At 42.0% G+C, this 21,534-nt stretch overlaps 1 long non-coding RNA gene across 2 annotated transcripts in view; it reads right to left on the bottom strand.

Annotated features, from left to right (window-relative positions):
• The window catches only part of LOC133278303 (uncharacterized), a 35,306-nt gene extending 14,162 nt beyond the window's left edge, over window positions 1–21,144 (bottom strand). The window contains exon 1 of one of the 2 annotated variants that reach the window (XR_009746509.1): window positions 20,522–21,144. This is a non-coding gene — a long non-coding RNA (uncharacterized LOC133278303). Of the gene's footprint in view, window positions 1–5,373; window positions 7,233–20,521 lie in introns of those variants that run through there. The other variant, XR_009746510.1, reaches the window with a different exon arrangement.
• Between the last annotated feature and the right edge of the window lie 390 nt (window positions 21,145–21,534).

Genomic DNA, 21,534 nt, shown 5'->3' with positions numbered 1-21,534 from the left:
TAAACTGGTAGTGTTTGCATATGCCAGCTCTGGCAAGACCTTTTTTTCTGAAGAAGTAGCTGTACATGCTTCACAACCTGGGATGTACTTGGCAGCCTGCTGACCTGTGCCCAGACCCCTCCCCAGGCTGCTCTGTCTGGTGCCACTGCAGTGGGGCTCTCTCCCAGCCAAGTGCAGTCCAGCAGGGTGGCTCTTGGTTATGAGAAACTCAAGTTGCTCTGTCACAACCTTACACCTCCAGAACAAACACTCTAACATAGCCAGGATGAGTCCAAGCCTCAGAGGCAAATGACAAAAACAGTGCTAATGACATATTTTTCCTATACTAAACCCAGTAAGTCTGCACTGAAGTCAATGCCCAGCACTTGTAGACTGGAGGAAGAAGAGGAAAAAAGGAAAGCACTATCATTAAAGCCACACATCTGTGAAATGCTGTGATACTGCAGTGATGACCTCAGAATTAAGACAGGCTAAATTGATACCTGTCCTTCAATAGTGGGTATTGTGTGTGACTTATGTTGAGTGCAAAGCACAGTGTAAAATCTTACCCCTGTAAAGGTAAGATAGGAAGGATGATTATTATCTTCAAACCATTTAATCTGTATTTAGTGAGTGATGATTATAAAGGCTGTCCATTCAATAATGAGATTCAGACTCCCTTAGTCAATTGATATATAGCAGATAGTATTGAAAGAGATCCTCTTCAGTTCAATTCACCTTTATACTACAGTTGTACTAAGCATTCATATACCACAAAAAAAATCATTTTCTTTGAATTTGCTTGTAAATTTTCAATGAGAGGAGAAGGTGGGCTTGGGGACTTTGTTGGAAGCGATAGTGTTTTTTAAGACACATGACTGTAAACCTTTACATCACAACCTACTGTGATGCTGTGGCCTCAAGGTACTCCCCTAGCAGAAAAAATGCAAGCTCATCATATTCTGATTCTAGCATGAGGTTCACTAGGAAGAATGAATTCTTAGACTTTCTAAGAGCACAGAGCATGTGGCAGGAATAAAAAACAAAAGGAAAGAGTAACAAGATGTCCTGGGTTCAGCAGTAGCAGTCATGGTTTTTTTTTTCCTTTGTGGTAGCTGGTACAGTGCTGTGTTTCGACTTCCAGCCTGGGAACAGTGTTGGTGAAGTCGATGTTTTCAGTTGTTGCTAAGTGATGTTTACCCTGACCAAGGACTTTGTGAGGCTCATGCTCTGCCAGGGAGGAGGGGAAGCCGGGAGGAAGCAGAGACGGGGCGCCTGACCCGGGCTAGCCGGGGAGGTATTCCATACCACAGCACGTCATGGCCGGGGTGGGGGGTGACTGGGAGTTACCTGGAAGGATACGGGCTTCCAGGTGGAACTCGTTTCCTTGGCCGGTGGTATCGTATTCTCTTCCCTTGTTATTTTCCCTTATCATTGTTGTAGTTGATAGTTGCGGTGGTGATTTGTGTTGTACATTGGTTGCTGGACTGTTCTTGTCTCAGCCCGTGGGAGTTGCATTTTTTTTCGATCCTCCTCCCCGTTCCTCCGGGAGTGGGAGAGAACCCCGGTGGGGGGGGGGACACGGACCTCGATTGTTGTCAGCTCGGCACCACTCACTGGGAGTGAGTGAACAAGTTGCCTGACTGGGTTTAAACCACGACATTTTCTCTTGTAACCCTCACTCACTTGTAGGCTGAATATTTACACTTGAGTTTTCTCTCCCTGCACATACGAATGAAGAACTTAACATGAACAAAAGATAAGGTGATTGAGAGTACACCATGCTAATGGCTGGTATTTATGTGCAGATGACACCTGTTAGATGCTAAAATGATATTAATATTGCTTCACTTTTCCCAGCTCCAACTCCACTCACTCACCATCCTTTAGACTGTGTATGCAGGACACGAGCTGCAGATTATCAAATGGTCCTCCACTGTCTGAGGGAAAGCTACGAATTCTCTGAGGTATGAAGGGGTACCAGAGGCTTTTTCTTTTGACATAATTGTAAAACTGTAGTCAAATTTAGCTAAATATCCGATTTTTGAAACTATTTTGTTTTGCTTATGCCATGAAACGACTGCCCAGAGATGCCATTTGCCCTGAGAAGGCTTTATCCCAGGACCTCAGAACAGTTGCCCCAGCAGATGATGTGACTCGGGACACAGAGACTGCAAGCAAAGAGCAGTCCCATTGCTGTGCCTGTTGCTTGTGCCCTGGCATCAAATGGGTTGAAGAAATAGCCACTGTTTAATAGACCTAGATGAGAGCTTCAGCTGTCTGGGTAGCAGAAGTATTAGGTATCGGAGAGCAAGCTTGGGACAGACTAGAAGAGAAAGGGGCACAAGTGAGTCTATACCCATGAGCACATATGCACTCCCATGAAAATATGAAGCAAGCTCAAGGTACTGCAGCCTTAGTTTTCCTTTCCTTTTATAATACCTGTGAAGCTCGCTAGCACCCTTATATGCCTCTTTTCTGTCCTGTGCCTGTGTCACAGAGGAACAGCTGCCTACTGCTTTCAGGCACCCCACTAGTTCCAGGGATGGAGGCTAGTGTAGGAATATTGCTTCATTAATATGGTGCCAGGGGATGGAAATTCACTTCTTCTTCTCACCTCTCCTCTCTAAAAAACTGCACACTGAAAATAAATTAAATTAAAAGGAACATGAAGATTGAGAAAAATCAATTACTTCAAATTAGCAAATACAGTTCTGAAAGTTGTTAAACCTTAGATCAGCCTCTTTTGGTGCATGCTTTCCAATGCTGCTTTCATTTATGTCATGACAAGGAATCTAAAACTGCTACCTTAGCAGCAGAAAAGGGCTTAGTGGAGCCACAGTCACCTTTATATTCTTGCTGACAGTGAATCATTGGATTCAGTCAGCTGAAATCCCCTGTAGAAGCTGAAACTTCTGTAAAAGGAACCTTTCTTGTGCTTCAAACAAGGGAAAAAATATCGAGGCTGTTGTAGTTTCAGGCACAAAATTTTGACAGGGAGAACTGCATCAAATTTTTCTAAAATTCTGCTGACCTGGTTCTTAGTCCTTCCCAGGAAATAAAATTGTATATAACATTTTTTCCCCTCCAGGGGTTTAAAATTGTTCAGTTAACATTTTTAGCATGTTTTCTTTTTAATTCCTTCCTGTTCCCAGCAAAGCAGGCAGAGTTAATGAAGTTCTCCATGTCCTGTGGAAAAAGCTATCAGAGATTATGTTTTGTTTCTTAGATTCTCTGGAATTACAGCATTGTCTGAGGGTGTTCAATAAGGTCACAGCCCAGTGTGCTAAATGCTATGAAGACACAGCACAGATTGTCCTTTGCTAAGGAGTGCTCATCTTCTCCACCTCATGAGCTGTAACTTCCTTACTCACAAGATACTATAAAAGGATTTCTAATATAAATAATGCATCATCCTAAGCTGAAATATAATCAGCAGAAATGAATGTGAATATTAATGCATGTGACATGCATGTTCTTCTCTATTAGCTGTCTAAAGCTGTCCCATTTTGCTGAGATCTCACTGGCCCACACTTTCCCCTGCACCACAGAATCAGGGATGAATTGCTGTGATCAAAGCAGTCTTAATCACAATACATACACGCCACCTTGGGAGTTATACTGGAGAATATGGAATATGGATTCTCTCCTTCACCTCCTTACTCAGCACTTGCATTGTTTGCACCCACTTTATATATACGACAAAATCCCTTCAAGACTGGGGGAATTCACCCAGGTTACCATCTCTACCAAAGAAAGATCAGGATCACTTTGTGCGATGTTGGTTGAATGAATGCTGGATCCAACTGCACTTACATCACTGTCCTTATGCCAAAGGAAAAAAACTATGCCGCTGAAAGGCAGATCCTCCTGGGACCCTGACCTTCACTGTTCAGAGGACATATTACTCTAGTTGCAGCAAGAGTGTCAAACACAACCTGTTTAGTTTGGTTGTGTGAAAAGCTGGCTTTATATAAAAACTATGGACAGAATACAACAAAACAACTTAAAATAAAGATCATGTTTTTAATACATGTGTATGAACATTTCCACAGACTTGCACAGCATCAGCCTTGAGTGGAAAAATCACCATGCCAGACATTTTGTGTAAACTGCCCAATTTGTTGCTCTCCCATTCCTCACACAATCATAAAGCCTATTACTTCCCCAAGGCCATAATCATGATGCTGATGGTCAGAAAATTTTGAAGGATGAAATGAAAACCCTACAGTAAAAAACAAAGCTAAGGTTGGGGATTCATGACAATAAATCTGGGGCAAAGTCATTCTACCTGTGGCTGTAATTATTATCTGAAAAAGCAGCACGAACTCAGGCATTCAGAGGGAAAGTCTTAAAAAGCTCTAGCACTGTTATTAAAAGACCCAAACAGTATTTCACCTAAGAGATAAAACTATCTACTTATTCAAATATCATGTCACCCTACCACTGTAGATTGATTATGTACAAGCATCTATCACCGCTGCTGGTTAAATACAAAAATAATATTCAACCCCTGAAAGAAAAGGACTCCCTTTTTTTCAGTTTAACATGCTACTCAGAGAGAGATCTTCTAACAATGCTGAATAAGGTGAGAACGCAAATCTCACCTAATTTGTGGCTAGAGCTAAACCTAAGCTGGGGTTTACAGTCGATATTCTTCCTCTCATGTCCTCAGACTTCCTAAATTAGCAAAGACAGAGACTATCAGAAGCATACGGGATGCCAACCAGAACATAATCAGCAAAATATGGGACATTCTGAGCATACAAGGCAGATGATCACACAGAAAGATGTTGAACTCCTTATGCCTATTCATCTATCTACTTGAATGAAAGGAATGGAGGAGGAAGGGGGATGACTGTTAGAAGGGGGGAGGGAGTCTAGGTATGATTAACAATAGGTGTGAGACAGGAAGAACTAGATTAAACTGATCCATATGCAAATGGTCTGAGTCTGATTGCATCAAACCATGCACAGTTTAATGAGTATGGTAAGATGCCTTTATCTCTGCTTGGATATGTTCCGAAAAAAAGGACTGCTCCAAGATAAAACACAGTTTAATAAGAAGGTTTTTCATTGTGGGGTCGATCTGCATTTGCATTTCTCTCTCAGCCACAGAGCTTTCCTCAACCTCCATTCCTTTTCAAGAGATTAGTCAGTAAGCACTTATGTATTGTTGACACACACCTCAGGGCATTGCATACTTAACAAGCCTGTTTTAGCCTGGTCCTTCATGACCTGGATTAGACATTTCAAAATGAAGAATAAGTGGCAAACTCTTATTTCTCTGCTTATCTACTGAGCACTCTTTGCCCTTCTGCTATTTTGAAGCTTTGTAAAATCTTTTGGCATTCATACACTGATACAGAGACAGAATTTAGCTTGGGTACTTACAGCATCGTGGGCCAGACTCAGAACTGCATCACTGCTGTGAGATGGTGATAAATCCTGCTTCTCTGGAGCTAATCTGATTTTATACTATAGTAGCTGAAGTCTAGCCCTCTATTCCAAAAGTGTGTGTTGGTTTCTTCCAAGTGACTGCCTTTGTACACGGAACGTGGTAGCTAGGCACTGCCTCAGCTTCGCCTGTCTTAGGCTCTACTTACTGTTACAAGTGCAGGTGAAATAAAATAGAGGAAATCCTTTTTCTCCTTGTGCAAGCAAGATAGTGGGATTATCTCCAAGGCTTTCAGGGAGACCACAGGAAAGACAACGCACTGGTCTCTGCTCAGACTCCAGCAGCCATATGGTATAGTAAATACTAGCCTTCTCATCCAAGTATGATTAAGGTTGTAGTTAGCAAACTAAATCAGAGCAAGCTGCGAGTACCTTATTTTTACTCCAAGGCATAGCAAGTGATGCAAATTCGTTGAAGAGCAAGACCTTGAAGAGGTCTGACCCAACTAGCACATTCTTTAGAGGCCATCTATGGATACTGTGTTCTTTCTCACTCAGGGAAAAATTCTCCTATTCGTGTGCTGTGCTCTTCTCTGAAGCCTATGTGCACACTAACACCTGTAATCACACACTGCATATTTACACAAGTAATCATTTTGTTGCGGACAGAAAGTATTTCAGTCTCCAAGTGCTGATACTTAATATTAACCCTCCCACTAATGGAAGTAAATAAATACCACTGGCCATTCACATGTCTTCATGAGGAAGAAATCCCTTTTTACAGCAACTATAACTTGTTTGTGCAACAAGTACCTGTTGAACTAGGCTGATTAACAATCTACCTTCTCCATCTCAGCTTCAACAGATCATCTTTATTCTTATATCATGAAAATAAGACATTTTAACAGAAACAAGGCACTTGAACAAAAGCATTTCCATTGAATTCAACAGAAATAATCACGCACTTCAGTGCCTTGCAGATTGGGAATCCAAACCTGTTATTGCTTATTCCATCATTATCAACATGACTGCTTCTTTTCCATCACTGAGCTTTTTCATGTTATTAGGAATTTCTGGGTTTATATTCCTTTGACTACAGTGTATGTTTACATAATATATTTCAATTACTTTGATTTGAGTTTCAGTTCTGTACCTTTAGCTTTCTTGACGCTGAGGTGTCTTTCACCACTAAACCATGCATGTAAATACCACATCTACATGTTTTTTAAATACCTCCAGGGATGGTGACTCAACCACTTCCCTGGGCACCCTCTTCCAATGCCTGACAAGCCCTTCAGTGAAGAAATTTTTCCTCATGCCCAGCAATGGTGGACATGATTCTTCAGGTGGCACTGCCAAAGGCCTGCCGGGCCTCATTTGAAGGAAGCATTTTTAAGGTCAGATTTGAAAGAGAAGAATGCAGCTTTGTGAGTGTGACATGGAGCGTAAGTGAAATCACAGAGGCAGGTGCTGAGAAATTTAATGAATGGCAGATGGAGGCTGGCACCACCACAGCTATCTGAGGCAGGGTATAGGGTTGCTGTAAGAGGTTGTGCAGACATCTCAGGCACAGTTCCAACCTGCTTTGATTAAGTGGTCAGATGTCTCTTGTAAATCTTTGCTCTTCTTAGACTTAATCTGGATTGGTATAAACACATGAGTTCACACTGGCATCCTTTCTCAGGTGCGTATCACAAGTAACAAATGCATCGTCTTGCAGTGAAACACTTGGGGTGAAGTTCTTACCCCTTTGTAAGCCCCGAGTTCACCTCTGGTTTCAGTGACATCAAAATCCATGATTCAGTTCTAATAATTTTTGCCTTTTCACCTAGGTGGTCATCCCAGTTACAGTGGCAGCCCGTTACTTCCCTTTCCTCACAGGTGAGAAGGGCCAGTCTGGTTTCAGTCAGGTCTCTTAGCAGCTATTAAACATGACTATTAACATCCTTGCAGTTCTTTCAGTTATCCAGGTTACATTTTCCCTTTATAAACAGGGGCACTGCCATTCACTATCAATCCAGAGCTAGCATGAGAGTTTAAAACCTTGGTAGCTTTTTCAGTGCCAGTTGTGGAATATGTCTGATGACTGTGGTCTACAATGAGTAATGACTTCTTGCACTCTGCCTATGAACTAATGGTGAGAAGGAAAACTGTCATAAACATCTGCTGTTAATGCCATTAGAGTTTTGCTTCTACGTTATATGTGTAATTTTATTCTGATGTCTTAGTCCCATATTGTCATTTGTACTTTTGCCCCTAGAATTAACACTGGAATCTGCATTGAAAGTAGAGAGAAGGTATTTATGTAGGATTTGAGACATACCTAAATGATGTTTGATCACAATGGCATTATCACAGCATAGTTGTCTCTTTCTTCTTTCCAATTCTCTTTCATTCATAAGGCTGAAAGACCTTTTAATCTTTATGCAATTTCCCCTGCAAGGTCTAAATCACCTTGATATCTAGCAACATTGATTCTGTCTTTCCCTTCTTGATTGCTCAATCTTGGAGAATTTCCTGAATAATAAAAGTTATGTCCATATATACAAATGTAGCTATAAGGCCTCTTTCAGCACCCTGGCTTTATTTATCATACCTAATTTGTAGAGGATTTATATTAGTCTGTATGTGTTCTCTACAGGCTTGATCCAACTTCTGTTCATGTCAATGGCACTTTTGTGATAAACCTTAATGGTAGTGGGATTTAGCCCAAAGCTGGTGTATTTAAGTCAGTTTTAATCTGAAGAGCCTGTAGTAAAACCAATGACTTTGATCTTCTTTCCTGGGAGTCAGAGACTACAATTTTTTTTTTACTCTTAAGTAACTGCATGCTAGGTGGATGACTGTGAGGACAATCCTCTTCTGCACAAGTTGTTCCTTATGTTTAGAACAGTGTAGTGGACTTTGGGCTAAGAAGGACGTTATTTTTGTAAGAGGCAAAACTGGCAACATGTTACATAGAAACCTACCTATAAAAATAATGATCTATTTCTATTAAGGTCCAATAATAATATGTGTTTATATATATACATATATGGGGCTGTATTATTGACTGAAGTTAAATTTTTTTTTTTTTCTAACAGTACAGTAAAGGAGCACTTACCCTCTTCATCCTCACTGGACTCTTTCTTGGGCTGAGTCTTGATGTTTTTTATAACTGGGCTACTCAAGTAGTAGTTATGATGGGATCTTTCCCTGATATACTCATCTATCCAGTAAGAATTGAATGTAGATCACCAAATGAGTTACCAAGTGCTAACAACTTTCAGGTGCTATCAACACTGGCTTGATATGAACTGGTGAGCTAGAGGTGAGGAAATAGCCTACTGACTATTCTTTTGAGCCATATATTCACCAGCAGCAATTTAACAAAATTTCCAGAAAGCTCATCTATTACAATCACAAATCAGGTGGTCAACAACATCCAACATCAGTGTTTTAATCTTAATCTACCTTTGCTTCTCCTCTTGTTTTCCCTTTCCCCTCTGCCCCTGACACATACAAACACAGAGACTTTTCCCTTTTATAAATACAATGGATGTTGTTGTCAGTTCAGATAAGAGCAAATGCCAGATAGGATGGCAATATTTTCAGTCCTGGCAAATGCAATCATAAGTTCAGTTTATTAATATTGCAACAGTTGCACTAAATGAGATCACTTGGATAACAAAACATTTATCAACAAAACGCTGCCACCTACTGAAGTTTTGCAAACAGCCCAGATGATTGGATAAGATCACAAATTCACTCTGTCACAAGCTTATGGTCTTTGCTGAAATCATTCTTAGGGAAAGAAAAAAAAAAGCAAGAATGATAACCAGCAGAACAAGACAAGACGTGTCTTTCACGCAGTCTGTTCAGCAAGTGTCAGGGTAAATCCTGGAAAGCAACCTCCAAAGAGAAGAGGAGGTTTGGCTCTTTGTGCTCAGCATGTCATGGAGTTTTCAAGCACAGTGGCTAGTGGACTTTTCCTACCAACTGTTTTAGCTGGCAACAGCCCATTATAAACTTCCAGTTTCCTTGTGCTGATCTTCAAAACTTCTCCTAGACCATAGTAAACTGATACTAAAACTTGACAGCTTTTTGGGTTGCACCACCCCAGGTTATAAAGGTAAATTAGTAAATAAATAGCAGTCTGAATGATTGCAAGAAATCTTGTGCATTTTCTGTTGCAAGATCTCAACCAACTAAAAATATTCATTATTTCAGTATAATTCCACCAGGCATGCCCATGAAACAAAGATAAGTCCTGCATAGGAGATCTTTACCTACCCATGCTTCATTGCTTTTGTGTGAATCAATAAAATGATTAGATATACAAGGGCTGACAAGGCTTTGGATTGAAATCATTGTGCCCATTTGAAATTGCAGACAGCACTTCTAGAATGCCATAACCTAAGCTGGCTTTTAGGTAAGAATGTGGATCTCATTTTCAGTCTTCAGAGAACTGCTTTGGGGGTTTAGCTCTTAGTTATTGGTAGAATTATTTAAATAAAATGCAAACAAAATTATTCATGGTGCAACTAACTTTGTACCCTATGAGTAGAAAGGATTATTTATGTTAATGAAGAAAGCAAACTCAAAGAGTCAAGACAGCATACTTAGGAATAACAATCTCATTGCTATTATTTCATGTAATAGGTGACCTGTCTTTTCCTTATTCAGTTTCTTATTTGCAATAATAGCAAAATTAATACTTACCCCCACAACATCCTTGAATGTTAAAATTATGGACACTTAGGATATGAAAAAGTGACTGCATTTTAAGACTGGAGAACAACAGAGGATTTAAACGTGAATAACTTTAAGCATGGAAGTAATTCTGTTGAAATAAACAGGACTACTCAAACATTTCTGATTTTGCATGTGCTTCTTGTGCTCTACTAGCTTAGGGGCTAAGAACGGATATGCTTGTTTAATACAGTGTTTATCTACTATGCCTACATTCAGCATTACTGATTCCTTTCATCAGACAGAGACAAGTTCTCCATTTTTCCTAGCCTCCTTCTGGGCCAGTTTCAAACTTTGTTGTGCCTTCCCATGCATTTGCATTTTACATCTGATGTAGAAAATAGCAGCTATGAAACCAAACTCTGAGTCCTGAGGGGGTAAAGCAGAAGACTTGAAAGGAAACACTCAGAGGTTTGTCTAGATTAGGGAACATAATCAATATTAGGCTAGGGATGGCTCTTCCTAACCTAATTTTGGACCTTTTTGCACTGGGAAGCAGGATCTTCTTTCTGCTTTGGATTTAGCTGTTTGCAATCACCCTTGGGTTCCCCTTCATGACTGTGACCACAAGTACTGACTAATCCTGGCCTCATTCTCTCTTCCGAATGCTGGAATTGTCCTTAGTGCTGTGATGCCATATTTATATAGTGCAGGATATGAATATATACTCACTACTGTTCTGGAAAACCCTAACTAGTGAGAAGGCAGACCCAGAGTCTTTAGATGGCCACTATGCTTAACTCTTTTGCAGTAAAATCTGTAATATCTTTTAGACTTCAGTGGGGTTTTAAACCTGAATTGTTTAAGTTGGATTAGTTACGCTACCGTACCTGTTACGTGCATCCGGTGTCAGCTCCACCACCTTCCCTGAAGTGCAAGCAGGGTAAAAACCTAAATCCACGATAGGCTACCTGGAGCTGACATTGCCAGATATAAGACACGTTTAGCTGACATTGCCAGAAATAAGACTAGTTCAGGTAGGCTTGGTCTTTAAGCTGCGCTTTGCTGCAGCTGTTCTTCAACACAAAAGAACTTCAAAGGTTTTTGACTCCACTCAGGGACACTGAAGCCAACACATCTGCTAGCTCCTACGGAGATGAAGGAGTGCGTTTAATGCACACCATTACCCTAACCAGTGTGCAGGTGCAATTTCTGGCAGGAGCTCTTCACATTGGCTTGTCTGTATTTTTTTTTTTAATCAGGATTCATGGTTATTTCTAAGCTCAGAGATCCTGGCCTGTCTCTCAGTGACACCATTCCTCTAATAGCATCTGCAGGTTGCTTTTTCCCTGGCACCATGGTGGCAGCTGTTGGCTTTCCAGCATCAGGTTATTAGGGCAGGCTTCCCCAAGCCATGGTCTCAAGTGCAAAGCCAGTGTAAACAGTACACACTGAGATTTACCTACATTAGCTAATAAAGTAAGATTACTGGCTACTAAGGTACACACCAACCTTGGTTTAAATTTTCTTTCACCTTTGTAAACTCCCAGTCTAGAGTAAAGCTTTGAGAAACTGGGGACAGGTTACCTCTTAGAGGGTCTCTGGGCTAATACGGAATATACAGACAGAGCAGAAAGGCCAACAAACACGGGCAATGGCCAATGCACATAGGCCAGAGCCTCACTTCAGACGGAGAAAAGCACTGGTGCATGGAAGTAGAAGTGAAGGGCTTTGGTGGCCTGGAACTTTCTCAGGTTGCTTCAGCTCTGCCTGAGCTGCTCTGGAAAAAGGGTGGTGACTCCTTGCATGGGAGGATGAGGTGCTGGCTGGAAGGAAAGAGCTGCCAATTGATGGCTCCCTATGTCTGAATGGTTGACCTGTGATTTCACAGGCATCTGAAGTGTTTTCTGGTTAAAGGGTATCAGAAAAGGAGGAGGATGTGTTGATTTTTGACAGCTGTCTCTTTCTGTATCATGTCTCTTGATGCATACTATACCTTGCTGTACACTTTACTGAACAGCATGCTGTGAGAAGGCACTCTTTTGTGATGGAAAATGGCCCAGAGAAGAGCCAAGAAAATACAGGCTTCTGAAAGAATCTGTTTGTAAAGCTAATTATTCCCTGATTTAGGGCTAAAGTCCCACTCCAACGCTGAAGGCACACTTACCCAGCCCAAGGCAGAGCCATATGAGCTGCTCCTAGGAGCAGCTGTGTTGGTCGGGCTTTCCAGCCAGGCTGCTCATTCCTTGAGTGAAACGCAGCTTACAGAGACTGCTCCCTCAGCAGGGGCTCCAGGTTGACATGTAGGCCTACCCTGAGGTACATATGCCCACAAATAAGTCTGGAGGCAAACAAACAAGAGTGTGTGTAGATAGGTTTTCATGTGCAGCATGAAGATAGGTGGGTTTCTGTGTCTGCAGACTTGTGTCTGCTGTAAGTCAGGATTGGATGGCAGGGAGAGCTTGACAAATCATTTTGTGCTGGAGTCTGGGGAAACACCAGGGTGAGGAAATGAGCTCCTACAGCCTGGAGCAAGATAAGTTTGCCATGCTGTTAGCAGAAGCTGTGGCTCTCACACATAATTTTCAGCCTTTCTTCGATCACTACTTTGCTTTTCTCCACTGGTAGGGTGGAGGGAGCAATCTTTGGAGCTCCTCGCTGGATGGCACTGTCCTGCTTGGGTGGTGACAAGATAAATGCCTATGTAAGCTGCCCCCTTTCAGTTTGGAGAAAATCGCTGCATTAGTTATTACTACAGCAGCTGCTCTGATATCCTGGACATGTAGGCACAGGCATAGTCTGGAGTAACAGCTATCATCTGTGGCCTGTTCAGGCTGCCATGAATATTCCTCACACTACACTTGTTTCTAACTTACGGGATTTATGCATTCTGTAAATGAACATCTCTAGTATGTTGCTATTAATCTGGACACAAAGTCCTGCAAAATTGTTTAAACAGCCCGTCCAGCTATAAACACACTCAGAAACTGCCTACTTGGTATCTCGTCTGCCTGCCTCCCTCTCTCCCGTCTTGTTTTGCTTTTAAGGGTACTCACGAGAACTTCCGAAAATGTCTGTAAATGCTAACTCAAACTGAACTTCTTTAAAAAGCAACAAACCCCTCTTACTCTATGATCTACTGCAGGCAAAGGAAATAATCATCATCTACCGTAAATTTTAAGATAAACTACAAGCCATGGACATGACTTTTTCACTTCTCATGTGTTTTTAAGATACTTTTAGAATAAGCATAAATCATCTCCAACTGTAATACCTACACATACTTTTTAGCTAATGCTTTGATCATGTTACTTAAAATTTCATTTTATTTACCATCAACAAAATGAAAAACATTCTCATTTCTTTCTGAATGGAGAATAACAGCAAACATGGACACTGATAATCAAAAGCCATTACAGGCAAAATGTATACCTCATTTGTGGAATCACATTACACCACTGTAAGTTAATTTCACATTTTCCCTAGAAAGAATAACCAACATTAGCCTGGTCCACACAATTGATTCAGTGTCACTTTGCAAGAAAGTCATAGATACCTTCCTGCAGACTGTACTGTTTCTGTTCATTCAGATAGTTAATACATAGCAGGTCAAGCCTCTGTCCTGCCAAGAACGTATGAAATGTCCTAACCTTAGGGTAAAGCTGTTCCTCTGTGAGTACAAATTTCTACGTTTGGAAGGGAGCAGTGCAGTGCAACGGGAGGAAGGGAAGCTGGGACCTGGCTTGCAAATTTGTGACTGAGGTGCCCCAGCATTTATAATGCAAGGCAATGAGTGTTTAGGAATGGCTGAACAAAGTTAGCCAGTTTGGCAACCTGTGGGGAGGTAGAGCTGCTATTCTGCCCTTTTCCTCAGAGAACACAGCAGTGCCCACCTTGCTGTTAGAGGAGGCAGGGAGTTGACTTCAAAAGCTCTGCCTGGAGCAAATCAATGTAGCACCACTGGCACAACATTGATTTGCACTGACCATCATGAGACTATCCTATGCATAGGCTTGTGCAAGTACCAGTTGATAATCCAAACCTTTCAGCTGCATTTCCTGTCTCTTCTCACTACAGATGTTTCAACTTAACTATACCAACATTTATGTTACTTCACCGAGGCTTTTTTATTTAGATGAAGTCCAGTTTTTTCCACTTGGCCCCAGATGTTTTTGTTCCCATTTCATGAAGCCAGTGCCTAAGTAATCTGTAAGCCAGCACTGTAGCTTCCCTGCTCTTTGGCATGTGTTTAGAAGTCACACTACACAGATTTAATGCTGGTGGATGGTAGAGAGATTAAATTTTCAAGTGCCAACTCATCACATCAGGTTGACATAACTCGCACTGTTGCTGAATTTACTCGAGTCCTTTATTATTGGTGTGGGGAGAGATGGCTGAGGGGATTTTGAAAGAAATGGTTTCTTTACGACAGCAAATAAGGAAATACATGTTTTAAACGATAAATTCTCTATTCTGAAAGGTCTGGCATTGTGCTTTGTGTGCTTTCTGCCCTGTCTGAAAAGTACATAACTCTGAGTGTAAACTATGTATGCATGTGTGTATTTGTGGTTTTATTATAAGCAGCTCAGAGTGATGCCTGGGAAAGCTGAACACCAGTGGAATCTGCTGGCTGGAAATAATGTTCATGAACTTTCTTGTTGATGAGTTAGTAAGCCACAAAAGTACCAGGACCTCATTAATGTGGCATTCTCAGACTGTGGTTCATGAAGACAGGGAGAACGATGTGCACTTCTGTAAACGTGCTCCCTTCTAAAAAAACGGCTCATGGGATGGGACTAGCCTTGTAACAGCTCAGTTCACCATTTCTTGGGGACAACTAGAGGGTTTCAACTGGATTTCATACTAGAAGCTTAAGTGACAAAGATCCCAGCAACCTTACCCTCCATCCTCTGCCTTCCCCTGCTAACAACTCACTGCTGCACCAGGGATAGATGATTAAAATTGTGGAGCGCCTCTGGTCCCCACTAGGAATACTGTACTTAGCCAGAGCCCATGATGTAGGGCTTTGACTGAGGCAAGTCTGGGTTCATAACTTGCAGATACTGTATGCATGCATGAATAGATGATGCAACTCCTGCTATACCATTTTCAGTATTTGTAAACAATGAAATATAATGCATGTCTACCCTGACCCTTCATTAATCGAGGAAAAACAACACTGGAGGAAGCATCAGGGACCTAGTTCTGCTTTCCAACACATATACACCTTAACCCCCATTAATTTGAGGTGGAGTTGTGGCTGTATCCTGAGGGGGTGATTGCATCCTACATCAGGTACAAGGGTTGGAAAAAGGGAAAATAATCGGCCTGATACTGGTCATTTGGACAATGTGTATTTGATGTGTCAGAGTCGTTCCAACCTTCCAGTTACCAGATGTCCGTAAAAATTCATAGCAGGCTATTAAATTTAGCAGATCCTGTCTTAATTAGATTAGCTTCTGCTCAGCATGACAGCAGAGTATTTCACTGATGGAGGATTTATAAAGATTTCTGGTGGGAATTCTTTATGGAAGATGTAGTCTTTTATCCAGTGGGATTTACAAATGGAGGAGGGAGGGGGGGAAGGGAGGAGAGGAAGCCCTGATAAGGACACACAAACATTGTCATGGCATGTTAAAACATAAATGGGTGCTTTTATTTTATGGATATTCCCTTGTTATTTCTCCTTCACACTACGGAGAGGTGGTGAGAGTGTTTTTTGTGTCCTTGCATTATCAGGCACAGCTAACATAATGGCATAGGGGTGGTGGAAAACTACAAGCAAATTCTGGTTGTCAAATTTCCTCCTAAAAGTAGCACCAAAGGAGTACTCAATGTTCAGTTGTCTGTCAGGTCATGAGTTATTTTTTCACCTACAGGAAACAGAATTGTACAGTTTATCTTGGGCTGGTTTTATGTACTGCAATCCAGCATCTATCCATCCATTGCCCTTCTTTCTTTAAGGTCACTGCAAAGAAAAGAACCCAAAACCAAACCAACAAACCCACTTTCTTATTATTTCTGCCTCTGCCCCAATGCCAACGATTTTCTGGTTTTCTCTGCACAGGCTTTTATAGAAGATATATACCGTTAATGGTGACACTGGTGTCAGTAATAGAACGTGAGCAGCAGCAATGCCTGTGTTCTATTCCCAACGTGTAGATAACTTCATAAAGAAAAAAAGGTGGGTGGAGGGGAGGGCAGATCTGGATAATTTTTCTTGTCATTTGATTCACCATTGAAAAGGTCACTCCCTGTAAGAAGAGACAGTCTTCCCTCTGAGATGTCTAGGGGAGGAGCAGAAATGGCAGAGCCAAAATGGGGGGGACTCCTTGACACTGTGTGGCTTTTGTGAGGTAGCAGAGCAGCCCTTCTGAGCACAAGAGTGTGCAACACCCAGAGTATGTATGCTGGTGGCTGATAAAAACAGAAAGGGACCATCCTTTGCTCCCGCCACGGGCTGATAGCATTCACATCATACACCGTTTGTTACTAGGCAACTGATTAAATATACGTGCCGGTCCTTCAAGCAGTGCTTGCAATTAATTAACCAAACCATTTTCATTTTGACTGACTTCCGCCCTCCCCTCCCCACCACCAAACACCTTCCCAAATGCTGACAGCTCACAAAAGTGCGAGTGATTTGATGATCCTCCCGACCTGTGGTGAAACAAAATAAAGAATGGACCTCTTTGCATAGTGGATGTGGTCTACAGCCGGGCAGTAGACACCTCTGAGTATCCCTGCTGGGTCTAGATAGCAGCTGGCACACACAACAGACATTTTGCTTTGCCTTGCCAGGGCCAATGTAAACTGAACTATGAAAACCGCAGGGCAAAGTCCAAAAGTTCTCCTGGCAAATCTATATGAAGTGCAGGTGTACTGAAGGATGGAGGATGGGTCTTCTTTCTTGGTTTTAAAACCAGGATTTCTCACCCCTGAAGTACTCATTCTAAATTTAAAACCAGTATGGAGCACGTTTGTGTGGGTACAGATATAGATACATATATATTGTGATAAATGTAAACACCTATACAGCTACTAACATATATGTGAGAGGTGTTAATGTTCAGGTATCACCAACTCTAAGTGCACACTCCTTTTTGCTAGCTGTTACGCTGGGAACTCAAACCAGGCAGTCGGTGCTCTGCTCAGCTCACAGTCTAAATAGCAGTGACAGACAAGTAGAAGAAGGGATCTAGACATCAAAGGTTGTTCGAGGTCATGCAGGGGTCAAGAGCAGGGCTGGGAATAAAAAATGGCTTTTGTTTTGATATCAGATTTTATAATAAAAAAATCTGTGAGTCATCTCACCCCAAATCCTCCCTCTAATTTTGTAATACAGTTGTCATATTAAACTTGTATGAAATAGACTGGAATTACACATGGAAAATGGGTAACTACAAGGATCCTGGAAGATCTGACTGTTCCTATTACACTTGATCAAATGCAACTGTCAGCTGCTTTGGCAGAGATCACCTTTGATGATTAAAAGGAGAGGACTACATTACAAGAGGGTTTGAGCACGAAACCACTCACTGCAATCCACAATTAAACAGGAGAGGCTATTGTTCTGTTTCTGAGTGGGAACAGAGTTACAAATTTATTGGAGTTCACAGGCTTGCTGCAGAGCTTGTCTTTAACAAAATTGTAGCCCCATTCTGTATCAGAGCTTCCTACCCTGCTCAAAACCTCGAGTGCATTAAAGAAGCAATTTAGGCTTTATTTGAAGGGGGAAAAATAGAATGTCGAGTTGGGTTTCTTTCTTCCTTGCTCCCACTGTCTTTCTGCTGGGGAGGGAGGGATTTGAATCAGCAGATTCTCAATGGCACTGTCGCCTATCGGAGCTGGTATAGAATCACTAGAAACGGGTAAGAAGCAAATAATGAAGCACTGACTGACAATTTGAGTGTTTTTTTTAACACGCTGGCCAGCAGCTGATTTGGTGTGAACCATCTGTGGAGCCACACTGCTTTACATTGCCTGTGCCTTTGAGTCAGAACTGGAATGGTGCCTCTGAAAAAAGTGCTCTTTGGGCTTGTGACTCTTGAATGAGCTGAGGCCATTTTCCAGTCCTAATGGGACTAGGTTACCTTGGTCTGCTTTGGTTTGACTCCAGCCTGTCATATTTTGGCCCATACTCTGGTCTGAATAAAGAAGGGTTTGTGGCTTTTTACCAGCCTTGCATGAGCTGGGCAAGTCTGAAGCATGGCAAAAGCAGCCCCCCAGCTGCCATCCTGCCTGCCACACATGCTCACAGCCTCTGGTGATGACAACCATGCTGCAGACAAAGAAGTCACAGGCTGCCTCTTATGAGATACCAGATTAAAGCCCTCTTCTCCAAAGGTGCTGTCTGCTTTCAGCAGTCCCATTAGAGCCATGCACTCCTCCTCTTTAACTTTCACTGTGGCTTTGCTGACCTTCGAATGAGAAAAACATTAGTAAAGAGCAACTTTATGCCCTCATAAAGAGTTATGTGTTACTAGGCAGTAATGGAAGCACAAAACAACCCAGCCAAAAGATTTCAGCCTCCTGTTGCTGCTTTCTTTGATAGTGCTGCTACATCATTAAGCTACTTTGTGCTTGTCAAGGACTGGAAATCCCACCCAGCAGATACGAAGATTGTTCCCAGTGCCAGTACAGGCACTGCTCCTCAGCCCTCCTAATCTGCAGGGTGGAGGGAGAAAGTCAGAGAACACCTGTATTTCGTGCAGGTTTCTGCATGCTGCTCCTTTCCTCTTATCCCTGTAATGATTTATATTTAATTGACTTGTAATTATACTCACTTTTCTTTTTTTCCCCTTGTAGTTCATCGCGGTTGTTCCATACCCATATATGGTCTGTCACTAGCCTCGATTTTTTTTCCACCACAATGAGGCAATAAATCCAATGGGGCTGGACAGGAAACCCAGCTTGCCAAGGAGAGACAGGATGAATATCTCCTAGAGACAGCCAGAGGTTTGAGTGTGTATTGTCCATACAGTGTATTTCAAGGAGTGCCCAGGGCAAGCCTGGATAAACTTTTATGTCTACAACAGTATTTTTTTTCCAGAAAAAACAGATTTTAAAAAAAGCCCCCTGTGTATTTTTTTGCTCTTTTTATGTGTGTGGAATCCATGATATATAGAAGATGACTCGTTTCAAAATTCCAGCTAGGGTCTCTTTTTTAGAGGCAGAAGATAATCACACAGAAATGCCTCCTTTAGAAAATGTGTGTTTGCTGTCACTGCTCTCTTCAGCTGACTCAACATGGATGTGTGTTTATTCCTCAAGTTGGAGATGGCTTCTATGATCTTACTGTTCCAAACACCTTCATTAAAAACACTGAGCAAGTTTTATGAATACTTTCCTGGGCTTTCAAGCATGTCTAGGCTCATTCATGTTTATGCTTCACTGCAAACACTGGTGAACATGCTGATCACACATTCCACCCTGCTGCTTTTTCCTGTAAATGCAGCAGAGAGACTGGGATATTGTATCAAAACTCAGATTAACTCAATAAAATGGTGATAGATGGCACAGTAATGGCACAGTAATGACACAGTGACTACTCTGCATGGTGTGTATGAAAATGCGCATTCCAGATCCATTATTAAGAGATTATTTCTGTAAGACTCCTATGCTATTTGCAGTCTAGGAAATCTACACCAGGCCTTGGAAAAATATTACTTGCAGTAAGAACATGATGCTGCTCAGGCACATCACTACCTTACTCTGCATGCAATGACACTGGATTGCATCTGGGCACACTGATGCAAAATCCCCATGCTTGAGAATGTATTTTGTGTTTCAAACATTAAGGAGAGGTTACTTTTATTGCTGCTAGTGTAAGTGCAAGGAAAATACTAAGAAGCAGAATCCTTGAAGCCCTATTATAGCTGGCTAATCACTATGTCTCTCAAATTAAGTCATTTACTGACACAAGGGCTGGTTTGTGAATTTTAGGAAAAGAACTGGGTCTTTAGTTGTCAGTACATGGGCAAATTCCCAGATATACACAAGCCTGTGAGTACAGCATCACTTAACTGTGATCTCTTGCTTGCACACACATGCAGCCATGCTCCTTAAGGGTTTGCCAATGAAATGTAGCGCTGCATTATACAAGCGAGCTCTACAAGAATTAGCTTGGGGACTGGATGTAGTCTAACAGCAGTGGCAGGATACATTAGCTTCCATGCCTGAGTTAGCCTATCTGGCTACCACTGTGATCAGATAGCTTCTGATACTGAAGATAAGTCATAAGAGCCATCTTGTGTCTTTCAAGGTGACACAATGGACGGCAGCCCACTCCTCCTGCAGCCCCCACCCAGCACAGTGCACTTTGCACACAGGCTATACAGACTTGGCATTCAAAATCTGGATTCTTCATGGAATGAACTGGCCCAGCTTTACAGTGGAAGTTAGTGGCATAGCTACACTGATTTATATTGACAGACTCCTGGCCAAGATGTTTTGGTCTGTCATTTGTACTTACCATGCTCTACCAATCTGGGGGCTAGTCATACTCTTATTCCTTTTAATGGTGATTCTGCTGCAGTCATCTTTTTTTTTGCTTGTTGCAGTTAAGGCCAGGAGGCACTATTATGGTCTTCTAGCATGGTCTTGCAATGATTTTAGCTTTAAGGGATAATTTTGAATAGGACTGGAGAAGCGGCAGCAGTTTCTTTCCACTGCCAGCCGTCAAAGCTCAACCCCTCATTCTGCTTTCTCCATGTTTCAACCTGCAAAGTGTTACGCTAATTTTGCTTGCAGCTTCAAGTCAGCTGAATTTCCGGTTGGCTTCAACTTAAGCTGTTTTTATTTCAAATAAGGTAAATTACCACTTCAGTCCAGGGCTCAGTTTCCAAGCTTCCGTTCTGCCGCTTTTCAGACTTCACTTCCAGCAGCTCTGCATAATCCCTGCAGAAGGAATGTCCTCCGCTCCTCCTGTGCCAGGGACACGCTGCTCTGCTTGGCTGCTCCCAGGGTTGGGATCCTCCTCTTTCTCCTCCCTTTCCTCTTTGGACTTTTGGTCTGAAATCAACAGAAATTATTTTTCACCTTTATAGAAGAGACTTCTGCTAACAGCAGCTTGCCAATCCCTAGACCCTCCTCCCTTTTTCTCTCCAGACTTTGCACAACAGCTCACTGAAGAAATAGAAAGCATGCCTGTGACAGTTGTCTTCATTAATGGCTAACCACAATTATGCAGTACACCTGATGGGGCTGAAAGCTCCCTAGGTGACCAATGGTCCCCAGCTTGCCTTTTCTGAGGCTTAGGTGGTTTGTGAAAAATTTAGTAGTAAGAAGGCTGTGATGGTGTGGAGACATGGGGAGAAAGTAAAACCAGGAGCATTTGTGCAGGCAAACCTCATTTTGCCATGGGACCCAGCTGCATACTCAGTCTCCTCTAGCTATGAAGAGATAGGGGAGATCAACAGCTCTGAGACCTCCTGCCACCACAGCTCACTGTAGTACACTGCCTGTGTGTGTGTCAGCAACCATGCA

The sequence above is a fragment of the Pezoporus flaviventris genome, unplaced genomic scaffold, assembly GCF_033815535.1.
Source record: "Pezoporus flaviventris isolate CSIRO_AGI_PZ_B2104156 unplaced genomic scaffold, CSIRO_AGI_Pfla_v1 ptg000066l, whole genome shotgun sequence".
Classification (NCBI taxonomy): Eukaryota; Metazoa; Chordata; class Aves; order Psittaciformes; family Psittacidae; genus Pezoporus; species Pezoporus flaviventris.
Note: the sequence above shows the minus strand (reverse complement) of the source record. Positions and strands in the feature narration are given on the sequence as shown.